The sequence below is a fragment of the Pantherophis guttatus genome, chromosome 1, assembly GCF_059756535.1.
Source record: "Pantherophis guttatus breed Tessera chromosome 1, ASM5975653v1, whole genome shotgun sequence".
Taxonomy (NCBI): domain Eukaryota; kingdom Metazoa; phylum Chordata; class Lepidosauria; order Squamata; family Colubridae; genus Pantherophis; species Pantherophis guttatus.
Genome location: NC_142063.1, coordinates 334,889,301 through 334,901,480, shown reverse-complemented (window position 1 = coordinate 334,901,480; position 12,180 = coordinate 334,889,301). Strand labels below are relative to the sequence as shown.

At 40.4% G+C, this 12,180-nt stretch overlaps 1 protein-coding gene and 1 long non-coding RNA gene across 4 annotated transcripts in view; one reads left to right on the top strand and one right to left on the bottom strand.

The window, feature by feature from the left end:
* CALN1 (calneuron 1) overlaps positions 1 to 12,180 on the top strand; it is a 423,249-nt gene that overhangs the window by 169,980 nt on the left and 241,089 nt on the right. The window lies entirely within an intron of this gene.
* On the bottom strand, positions 7,454 to 11,687 carry LOC132712303 (uncharacterized). The gene is made up of 3 exons (XR_009622995.2): positions 10,906 to 11,687; positions 8,372 to 8,508; positions 7,454 to 7,781 (listed from the first exon to the last, which is right to left on the bottom strand). It is a non-coding gene; the product is annotated as an uncharacterized LOC132712303 (long non-coding RNA).

Genomic DNA, 12,180 nt, shown 5'->3' with positions numbered 1-12,180 from the left:
AACCCTCTGCCCAAGCAGGAAACCCTGCACCACTTCAGACAAATGGTTATCCAACATCTTCTTAAAAACTTCCAGTGTTGGAGCATTCACAACTTCTGGAGGCAAGTTGTTCCACTGGTTAATTGTTCTAACTGTCAGGAAATTCCTCCTTAGTTCTAAATTGCTTCTCTCCTTCCTTAGTTTCCACCCATTGCTTCTTGTCCTACCCTCAGGTGCTTTGGAGAATAGCTTGACTCCCTCTTCTTTGTGGCAACCCTTGAGATATTGGAACACTGCTATCATTTCACCCCTAGTCCTTCTTTTCATTAAACTAGACATACCCAATTCCAGCAACCGTTCTTTATACGTTTTAGCCTCCAGTCCCCTAATCATCTTTGTTGCTCTTCTCTGCACTCTTTCTAGAGTCTCCACATCTTTTTTACATCGTGGCGACCAAAACTGGATGCAGTATTCCAAGTGTGGCCTTACCAAGGCATTATAAAGTGGTATTAACACTTCATGTGATCTTGATTCTATCCCTCTGTTGATGCAGCCCAGAACTATGTTGGCTTTTTTGGCAGCTGCAGCACACTGCTGCCTTATATCTAAATGATTGTCCACTAGGATTCCAAAACAAGAAAAAGACAGTGAAAAAGACAGGACATTTATACATACAGTACTCTTAGCCTCCCTTGTACTATAAGTAAATAAGCTGTGCTCACAACACATTTCAGATTTTCTCCAAAACAATCTTTGCCTCTGAAACATATCTCAAAAGAGGGGGTCCTTGGTGCTCTCTGAGCTTGGTTGCTTGCTTGCACATGTTTCATTACCAAAACTAGGTAACACCATCAGTGCTAGACCCTGAGCTAAAATATTCCCCTTTATTGGTATCTCAAAAGCAAATTGCAGGGCTGGGAGTTGGATATTTATGGGACTACCTTCTTCAACAGTGGGGTCTCTCTGAGTCTCATCTTTACAGGAATATTATCTTCAGAGACTATGGGATTGTCATTCAGCCTCCCTTCCCCTCCTTTGGAATGGCGTATCTCCTGATCTCAAAATTATATTAATCCATATTGTTAAGGATATTCTTGGCTCATAACCGATGTTGTGGGTTATTGAGCAGTGTAAATGCATGAAAAGCGACTGGGAGTGGTTGTGAACAATCACAGTCAACATACAAACACACTGAGTTGTTGTAGTCTTTTACTTTTAGAAAAAGTAAAGCAAAGTCCAAAAACCATCCAAGTCATACACAGATAAGACGAGAGTTAAAAGATCAATCCAGGGATATTTCAAGTACAAAGTCTTCTTACCAGTTGTAGTCATACACAATAAAACAGTTCTTCTTGAGTTTCAAAAACAGGAACAAGTTCAATATCAAAACATTGAATAAATAGTAGAAAGCAACATGTAGCTATGATCAAACAGTGATCATGCAGAGAGATCAGGTAGAGAGTTACAGCAAATAAGCAGGTAAAATGGTGTAGTGTCCACACAAGCCATGATCCTGACTTCCCTTAAATACATTGGCTATTAAAATAAAGTTTTTCCAGAAAACCTTGGGTGTGTGATGGCTATGAATAGAGTACAGAATACAGATTAACACAGTTGAAAGGGACCATAGAGGTCTTCTAGTCTAACCCCCTGCTTGAGGAGGAGACCCTAGATCATTCTTGACAAATGTCTGTCCAATCTCTTCTTTAGAAATATCCAGTGATGGAGCACCCACTCCTTCTGGAGATAAACTGTTCCACTAATTAATTGTTCTCACTGCCATGAAATTTCTCCTTAGTTCTAGGTTGGATCTCTCTTTAATGATCTTCCACCCATTATTTCTTGTCAGATCTTGGCTGCAACAATCTGAGTGAACATTAGCTAATAACCAAGGAAAAAAGAAGAAAAAAATTCTAACTTTTTGGTTGCCATCTGGTAATAGGAGAATTTTTTGCAGGTTACATCTGATAATAGTTTAAAGCACAGGTAATCCTTGATTTATATCTACAATTGGGACCAGAACTTCTCTTTCTAAGCAAGTCACACCTGATTTTACAATCTTTTTTTTTACTATGGTTGTTAAGTGAATCACTGCAGTTGTAATTGAATCATGCAGTTGTTAAGTGAATCCAACTTCCCCCATTAACTTTGCTAGTCAGAAGATGGCCGAGAAGGTAACAATTGGCAATCACATGACCCTGGGATGCTGCAACCATTGTAAATATAATGCTGGGTTGCCAAGCACCCGGATTTGGATCACGTGACCATGGGGATGCTGCAATGGCTGGAAGTGTAAGGACCAATTGTACGTGTCTATGGAGATTCTCAGTCATCCCAGTCATGGTTGTCCCAAAGGTGCTTTTTTCAAGAGGCAATTGGACTTTCTGGTTTTTCTTTGAAGACATTTTGCTTCTCATCCAAGAAGCTTCTTTAGCTTTGACTGGATGGTGGGGAATGGAAGGACTACAACTGTGTTGTAGACTGGAGATAGGTGATGTCATATCCCTCCTCCTCTGTTGAGAGAGGGCTGTTCAATTTTGACATAGATGGCCTCTTTAACCCCTCTTTCAAACCAATGATCCTCTCTGTCCAAAATCTCCAATCTATCTCCAATCCACAACACAGTTCTTTTAGCAGTTCCAAGAAGCGTCAACACCAATTTCCAACACTCAGGTGACCCTGATGACACAGATAAACCTCCAGGTGACTTTCACGACCTGCTAAAAAAATGCAAATGACCAGCTGTCTGCAAGGAGTATAAATCCTTCCATTCCCCACCATCCAGTCAGAGCTGAAGAAGCTTCTTGGATGAGATGCAAAATGTCTTCAAAGAAAAACCAGAAAGTCCAGTTGCCCCTTGAAAAAGCACCTTTGGGACGACCAATTGTAAGCCACATTTTTAGTGCAGCTGTAACTTTGAATGGTCGGTGAATGAATTATTGTAAGTTGAGGACTATCTGTATTTTCAGGCAAGTGATGGAGACAGACACCTCTGTTTCTTTTTTTTTTTTATTGAAAAAGTTTTACAAATACACATTTTCCCATTCCCTTTCCCTCCCTAACCCTCCCCTCCTCCCATGACTTCCCCAAGGTGAAATCCAAATCCAAATCATATTATATCATTACCACCCTTCTATTCTCCCCCCTGTGTACTATACATTTCTACATGACATTAAACTATTCTACCCCCTATATACTATACATTTCTATACAACATTCAACTAAAAGCTATCTGGTACTTCCTAGTTTGGTATTTATTCTGCACATACTCTATCCATTTCTTCCACTCCCTTACATAAGTCTCTTGAGTCCGGTCTACACACCTCTGTTTCTTTGGGAAGAAACTGAATTCTCAAGTTGAATAGACTTTGATAGACGCCTCCTCCTTTAAATCCCCAAAGTCATTCAAGTTGGTGGCTTTATCACCAAGTCTTAATGAATTCCACAGGCAATTTGTCTACTTTGTTCATGAAGGCAGAGGGATCTGGGATAGAATAATAAATAAAGTCTCATGTGTGTAGATAATAGATTCTAAAGAGTTTTAGATGGTTCTCATCGGGGACCAAACATGCCCATTATTCTTAAATATACCATCTTTCCCAAAGGATGTTTCCCTTGCTACAAAAAAGAGAATATTCCTCTTTGATGTGTTGCACAAAACACATTGTTGACTGGGATAGTGTTGTGGCCCACCAGTTGCCAGGGAGCTGGCGGCAGAGTCAGATGATAAGGAGGTTGGGGAGGAACTTGGGCCAGTTCTGGAGTCTGGGGAAGGCTCTGCGTCAGACACAGAGCCAGGGCTATCCAACATTTCCCAGTCACTGGAGAGGCCTTTGGAGGCTGATATGAATGAGGAGGAAGAACAGCTGGGGCCTGTTCCAGATGCACATATGCGCAGAGCAGTTAGGAGAGGTGAACAACAGAGGGCAAGGAGTCGACTCGGGAAGCACAGCACACGTGGATGCTGAATGGCCCTTCCCTGGCTGGGGAATAAATTAAAGGAAAGGGGAGTGGTTGACATAGGAGACAACAGTTCGCATTTCTGAAGATTTTGCTCATTGTGTTTCATGCCACAAAGACTGCTTGCCAGAACTTAATTTGCAGCCTTTCAGCTGGGAGCTCACGGCTTTGCAATTATCACAAGGTGCTGATAAGGTCTGTTACTGCAGTTAACTCCTTGAAGGACTCTTGCCTGGACATTTCGATGGGTGAATGCAATTAATTCACAAGAGGTAAATAAAGAGGGGTTTTCGTGACAAGGAGTCTGTTTCTTGCTTCTGCTAAGGCTGGGTCAGAACAGATAGCAACATATTGATTTGGTCCTTCCATTTTGCTAAGCCATATTATTATCTATTTAGCCTGTATATGCATGAACTCAGCTGATAAACCATAGTTAAGTAAGCCATAGCTGTTTGCGAGAAGTAACACCAAGCCCTGAGTCAGACAATTAGTCCATTTAGCTCAATATGAACATCTACGACTGGCAGACATGTCTAGATTTCAAAGAGGAATTTTACCAGGTATATTTGTTGGAGAATCAACCCATCATCTTGTGTTGTTTGCTCAACCTCTGATCTGACTCCCAGGTACAAAATAGTTCGCTTCTTAACATTTCACAATTTACCATATACTGAGACACGGTCCTCATAACAGACAAGAATTTCTCAACCTTGGCAACTTGAAGATGGGTGGACTTCAACTCCCAGAATTCCATAGCCAGAATGCTGGGAATTGATGTCCAATACATCTTTCAAGCTGCCATGGTTGAGAAACAGTGCACCAGATCCTTGTTATCAGAGGTGGCATTCAGCCGGTTTGGACCAGTTCACCCGAACCGCTAGCGGAAATTGCGGGTGGGCCCGCCCAGGCTCTATGCCATCCTATTTAGGCATGTTTTGAGGCTGGGCGCATGCATCTCCTTCCACTTATGACTGTAATTTTGTTGCTTGTATCCTTACGATTTATATTGATATTGTTTCTGGGTTGCTTATTTGTACTCTATGACTATCATTAAGTGTTGTACCTTATGATTCTTGACGAACGTATCTTTTCTTTTATGTACATTGAGAGCGTATGCACCAAGACAAATTCCTTGTGTGTCCAATCACACTTGGCCAATAAAAAATTCGAATTCTAATTCTAATGCATGGAAGGCACGCGGGCCAGCAAAGCACATGCACGGAAGGCCGGGCTCATGCGTGGACAGGATGTGTTAACCAGTAGGGAAAGTAAGTGACTACCGTGTTTCCCCGAAAATAAGCCCCTCTTATATTTTTTTGAACTCTGAAATAAGCGCTTGGCCTTATTGCCATGCGCTCAAAAGCCCGATAGGGCTCATTATCAGGGGATGTCTTATTTTGGGGAAAACAAGGTACCACCCCTGCTTGTTATCCATCACTATGTCTCTTCCCCAACCACTCTTGGTAGTGATGCTGGTTTTCAGAAAATACAATTTTCCAAACATTTTGAGAGATCCCAGGAACTAAATATGGAACGTTCTTCATTCAAAACAGAGGCTTAATCATGGATGATTAAAGATAGGGTGAGCTACTTACAGCCCATAACCCACCTGCCTCTTTCCAGTAAAAATTCTATTATTACTCCCATCAATAATAATATTTATAACATTTAAATAATACTGTGAAGACTTGACTTAATTCCTAGGCCTGGGGTTAAGGTATTGGGTAAGAGATATTTTTTTCCTTGGATGGTATTATATGGTTTTATTGGAGCATAGCAATGGTGGGTTCCTCCTGGTTTGGCCCGGTTCTCCCGAGCCTGTAGTGGTGACGATATGAATTAATAATCTGCTTGTTAAGGGAATCTGGCTTCCCCATTGGCTTTGCTTGTCAGAAGTTCGCAAAAGGGGATCATATGACCCCAGGATGCTGCAATGGTCATAAGTATGAACCAATTGCCATGCATTTGAATTTTGATCACATGTGTGTGGAAATGCTGCAAATGTTGTAGCTGTGAAAAACGGTCATAAGTCACTTTTTTCATAAAGTAACTTTGTAACTTTGAACAATCACTAAAAGAACTGTTGTAAATCGAGGACCATCTGTATTGCTTCTTGTTCTGCCCTCAGGTGCTTTGGAGAATAAGTCATATTAGAATAGAATAGAATAGAATAGAATAGAATAGAAGAGAAGAGAAGAGAAGAGAAGAGAAGAGAAGAGAAGAGAAGAGAAGAGAAGATATAATAAACTAACTAAGAGAAGAGAAGAGAAGAGAAGAGAAGAGAAGATATAATAAACTAACTAAGAGAAGAGAAGAGAAGAGAAGAGAAGAGAAGAGAAGAGAAGAGAAGAGAAGAGAAGAGAATAACAGAGTTGGAAGGGACCTTGGAGGTCTTCTAGTCCAACCCCCTGCTTAGTCAGGAAACACTACATCACTTCAGACAAATGGTTATCCAACATCTTTTTAAACACTTCCAGTGTTGGAGGATTCACAGCTTCTTTTCTTTTACGTACACTGAGAGCATATGCACCAAGACAAATTCCTTGTGTGTCCAATCACACTTGGCCAATAAAGAATTCTGTTCTGTTCTGTTTTATGCTGGAGGCAAGTTGTTCCACTGATTAATTGTTTTAACTATTAGGAAATTTCTTGAGTTCTAGGTTGCTTCTCTCCTTGATTAGTTTCCACCCATTGCTTCTTGTCCTGCCCTCAGGTGCTTTGGAGAATAGCTTGACTCCCTCTTCTTTGTGGCAGCCCCTGAAATATCGGAACACTGCTATCATGTCACCCCTAGTCTTTCTTTTCATTAAACTAGACGTACCCAGTTCTTGCAACCGTTCTTCATATGTTTTAGCCTCCAATTCCCTAATCATCTTTGTTGCTCTTCTCTGCACTCATTCTAGAGTCTCCACATCTTTTTTACATTGTGGTGACCAGAACTGTCAACTGCCTCTTTCCTGTGACAGCTCTTCAAGAATTGGAAGCAAACTATTATCTCAACCCCTAAGCCTTGTCTATGTTTGGCGAAACATACTTTGCTCCCTTAACTGTTCATCATATACCTTAGTCTCCAAACTTTTTATAATCTTAGTCTCCAGTCTTCTTATAATATAATCTCTGACCTCTTTATAGGGCCTCAGCCTTCTTGTTTCTCTTTTTAAATTTGTATTCATTTATAGTGGTAGGCTGCCCAGAATCTTTTCATAGTTGGGCAAGCTCAAAATTTAATAATAAAAATGCATGCATGCATGCATACATACATAATTATATGTGTCGTACAAATAAAATTAAAGTAAGATTGAATCTTGCCAGGCTCAAGGTTGACTCAGCCTTCCATCCTTTCTAAGGTAGGTGAAATGAGGACCCAGTTTGTGGGGGCAATAAGCTGACTTTGTATAAATATACAAAAGTATGAAGGCTATTGCTTAACGCACTGTAAGCTGCCCTCAGTCTCCGGAGAAGGGCGGCATATAAATCAAATTAAAATAAATAAATAAATAGCAATTCAAAAATCCTGTTCATTAGAATTAGTTCACAATTTAACAGCCAAACAAGTAATCAAAGTATTAACAATCAAATGAAAAACAACAACAGTACACATTTTAAACAACACCTGCAATAAGATTGTGTACGTAGAAGTCCATAAAGCATTAAAATAAAGTAGATATTAATTTAGGGCTGCCAGGGTGAATAAGAGAAAAAAAAAGGGATAACCACACACTATATTGTTTTGCCGGTTGAATAAATATCTCAAAATCCCCTCTAAAGACCACCACACTTTCAAAGAGACATTGGAAAGGAAGGAGTTGATTCCAGAGTTGTGGGAGTTTGAAGATCACAACCTAGGAACAGAAGAACTTCCTTAGAAGAACATTCAGTAGTGGCCAAAATTGTGGAAATCTTTTGGGAAAAGTCGATTTTTGAGGTTTGATAGCTAATAACACCACTTTTTTTTTTGGAGTTTCAAGATAATCATATTCCACTGCTGGAATGGCCTGGGAATAGCCCAGACCTTAACCCAATTGAAAATCTATGGAGCCGACTAAAGAAACTTGTTAGTCAGAAGCGACCCAGCAATAAAACCCAGTTAATAGAAGCAATCATTCAATCTTGTTTCACATTATCACAGCTGCAGAACTAAAAGACTTGGTTCACTCCATGGGAAGATATTGTAAGGCCGTAATTCATGCTAAAGGTTACCCAACTAAGTATTAACTGACATGGTGATAATTTTTGTATATCTCGTTTTTTTCTATGGTGATAATTTTTGTATATCTTGTTTTTTCTACGTGTTTCACTTTTCTTCTTTATACTATAACTGCTATTCTAATAGCAAATCCTTCATAAAAGTTATTGCATTACATTCTTGATTAAGTTATCTTTCCATTAATATATAATTTTATGGTATTAGTCAGGGGTAGGATCTACTTACCTTTACTACTGGTTCGCAATGGGATCGCATGCGCAGATCACTGATGATGACATCTGGGGCGGTAGGCAGGGCCTCCCGCTGGTTTTACTACAGGTTCTTGCGAACTGGTCTGAACCAGGGGCAACCCACCACTGGTACTACTCAAAAAAAAAAAAGTTTTAGTTTTAGAAAATACACTTTCCCCAAAAGGTTTCCAAAATTTTGACCACTACTGAAGTAAAAAAAATACCAGCAGAGAATCCCAAAGGTTTTTTTTTTTCCCTCAAGAACTGAAGAAGTTTCTTGACTGAGAATCAAAACATTTTCAAAGAAAAAACGAAGGAAGCCCAGTTGCCATTAGGAGCCTGAGTGGCGTAGGAGGCTAATGCCTCCTAAGGCAGCATTTAACATCCAGCTGCCTGCAATTACTGCAAGTTCAATTCTCCCCAGGCTCAAGGTTGACTCAGCCTTCCATCCTTTCTAAGGTGGGTAAATTGAGGACCCAGTTTGTGGGGGCAATAAGCTGACTTTGTATAAATATACAAAAGTATGAAGGCTATTGCTTAACGCATTGTAAGCCGCCCTGAGTCTCCGGAGATTTAAAAATTTTTTTTTTTTTAAAAAAAGCACCTTTGGAACAACCATGATTGAGAATTTCCATAGACACATCAGCCCATAGATACTGGATTCAGGACCAATGGGCTCTCAACACAATTTGAGCCAGATGTGATTTATGCTGGCTTTGACTGAAACAGGGAACCAAGAATGAGCCCTGCGAGGAAATGAGATTTGAAAATAGCACGGAATGTCCAGAACAACCTGAATGAATTCAGTCTCAGGGATGGAACGAGGTATTTTGAACACCAGCTAAGAGACAACTGCAGTATGGTAAGCAGGAAGCCAAAGAGGTTGTACCAATAAAGCTGCTCTTATCTGGGTCAAAAAAATCTGGACCCTAGGAAGATTCAGCAAATGAAAATCAGTGATCTTGGCTATAAGCTCAGTGACAAAGCATGAAGTCCTATGATCCTTGATCCCAACTCCGGGGCTGTAAGTGGAGGAAATTGGGGTTATCTGGGAACCCCATAGAAAAGTGGGGGGAAAGCACAATAGAGAAAAAGTGATCAGCCAAAATGTGATGTTTTGTGTGTTATTCCCCCAAATTAAAGTGATTGTTTCTAAGCACAAATTGTCTTGGTCTCTCTTCAGCAAGATTTATTGAAAAGAATAGAAAGAATTTACAAAATTCCAGCAATTGAATATTTCTCATTGTTGGAAGAAAAATCAGGTCTTGTTCCAAGCTGGGAGAAAGGCCCTGGAAAGGCCAACTGACTGGCTGCAAGGAAAGGTTTATTTGGATTCCAGAAACTTCATTGACAGAAGCATGTTTCTGGGGTGGCTGAAACCTTGATTTAGGAATGGATGGATTTTTATAGGGCTTTGAGATGCTCCAGGGGGTTGTGCAATATAGTGAGCCTTGTGCCTTTTGCTATCCTAATGGTGATGGGTAAATCCTATTATGTCCTAAAGATCATGTCCTGTTCTTAGAATTTGGGTGGGGGAAAGTAAATTTTAATCCCATCAGGTCCAACCTTCTGTGTGTTTATGTTTATGAATAGATTGGCCCAGACTTCCAAAAATATCCATCTCTAAAGACTTCAGGTATCTGCTGGAAGCTGTTTTACTATTCAGAAAGTCCAGGGCTGCTTTCTGCCTTTAAGAGCATGTTTCTCCATTTTTCCTTTGGGGAAATATAATATTCTGCCTCTTTTAATATTAAAAATAAAGAATATTTTAATCTGGGGAGGGGGGCTTCCTATACCATTGAGAACCAATACTTGGAATATTTCCCATTTAGAACCAATTCTATCCCTCTACATCAGGGTGGAGACTTTTTTTGATTGTCTAACAGCTTTCCTGTGAACTTGTTTTTCTTCTTTAAAAAGGCAGTCTTTTCTTCTAAAAATAACAAGCTTGCCCCTGGCTGTTTATGTAGCAATTTTCTGAATCGTCATCAGTCAAGGAACCAATTCTTACATCCATGTTCAAACTGAAACAATGGGAGACATCCAAGATGAAATACTAACATGATATCTGATTGATGTCGGCCTCGCGGGATGAACTAGATCGGAATCGAAAGTTAAACTAATTCTACTTTATTGTAGAGCTACATTGACAGAGTCTTACAGATTCTTACAGATTCTCAGAGTTGGAAGGGACCTTGTAGGTATCTAGTCCAACCCCCCGCAGAAAACCCTATACCATTTCTGACAAATGGCAGTTGTTGGCGTGGCTTGGTGGGCATGGTGTGGCTTGGTGGGCGTGAACTTGGTGGGCATGGCATGGGAAGGATACTGCAAAATCCCCATTCCCTCCCCACTCCTGGGGGAAGGATATTGCAAAATCTCCATTCCTACCCCACTCTGGGGCCAGCCAGAAGTGGCATTTGCCGGTTCTCCGAACTACTCAAAATTTCTGCTACCAGTTCTCCAGAACCTGCTGGATTTCACCCCTGGTCTCTTCTGACCCCTCCTATTATCCAACTGTGGGATAACCTTGAGTGTTCTCTTGGCAGGATCTCTTTGCCCCATGTACCGAGATCTTTTCCACGTGCCTTCACAGGAACTCCCTCAAGGATTTTAAATAAGAAAAGAGGAAACAGAGACATATATCAGTGATTTAATCACAAAAAGGATGCAAGCGGGGGTCCTTTAACAAAGGATGAAGAACAGCATGCTTACCCGAGTCTGGAAAACTGTGGTTAAAAACAATTCACCAAGTGAGTAATATAGAACACAAAAAGAGAGAGAAGAGTTGGAAAGAAAGATAGGGATCAGCAGGGGAAGTAGTTTAAATAATAATAGTACTATAAGGAACATAAGGACAGCCCTCCATAATTTGTCAAACTCGTCTTGCGGAAAAAAGAATAAATTAAAATGCAGAGGGAGTCGACGATTAAAAAAGATAGTGGAACATCGCTCCTGGAGAGGAAGAAAAAAAGAAAGTACTTGCCATTTGATTTGTAGAAAAAAATGATGAGAGAAGTCCAGTGATAATCTATTTCCTCGTTCAGAATGGAAAAATAGCTGTTACTTGACCTGAGACTGAATAATAGCTGAAAGAAAAATTCCCCGTTTTGAGAAGCCATAAAGAGTCCTCAACATATAACAATTGGGACCAGAATTTCTGTTGCTAAGTAAGGCAATTAAGTAAATTATTATTTACCATTTCCTTCTTCCATTTTTAAAAAACTTTCTAGAATAGATTCCACCTCTGGTTCTTCATAGAACAGACCAAATCTGATCCTTTCTATTTTAACCTAAATAAGGACAACAAGTTGAGCGGTGTGGTTGAGCGCCTAAGGGGTGAAGATGTTTGCCTCCCGCTCAGAAGGTTGAGAGTTCAATCCTAGGTACCAGCAGTTGTTTCTCTCCTAGGGCGCAAAGAAAAAAAAATCCTGCTGCGAACTCCACATAGGCATCAGGAAGGGCATCTGGCCAGTAAATGCTCAGCTCTTTCCAGTTACCCCAACTCTACCCTAAATAGGGACTTACAGGGTCCTAAAAAAAAAGGGAGTCAGGACAACAGTTAACTAGGTTGACATTAAAACCTGCAGCAAAACTGATCAATCCCTGCTCATCAGCTGTTTTGCCTGCATTTGGGCTTTAATTGAAATGTCATGGGGGGGGGAAATGTATGCATTGTGCTCCCATTTGACTTCAGCTTTCCTTCCCTCCTTGCTTTCTATCCATCTCGTTGGCAACCACAGATCGTACTCCATACATCTGATGAAGTGGGCTCAAGCCCAAGGAGGTTCATGCCATAACAAA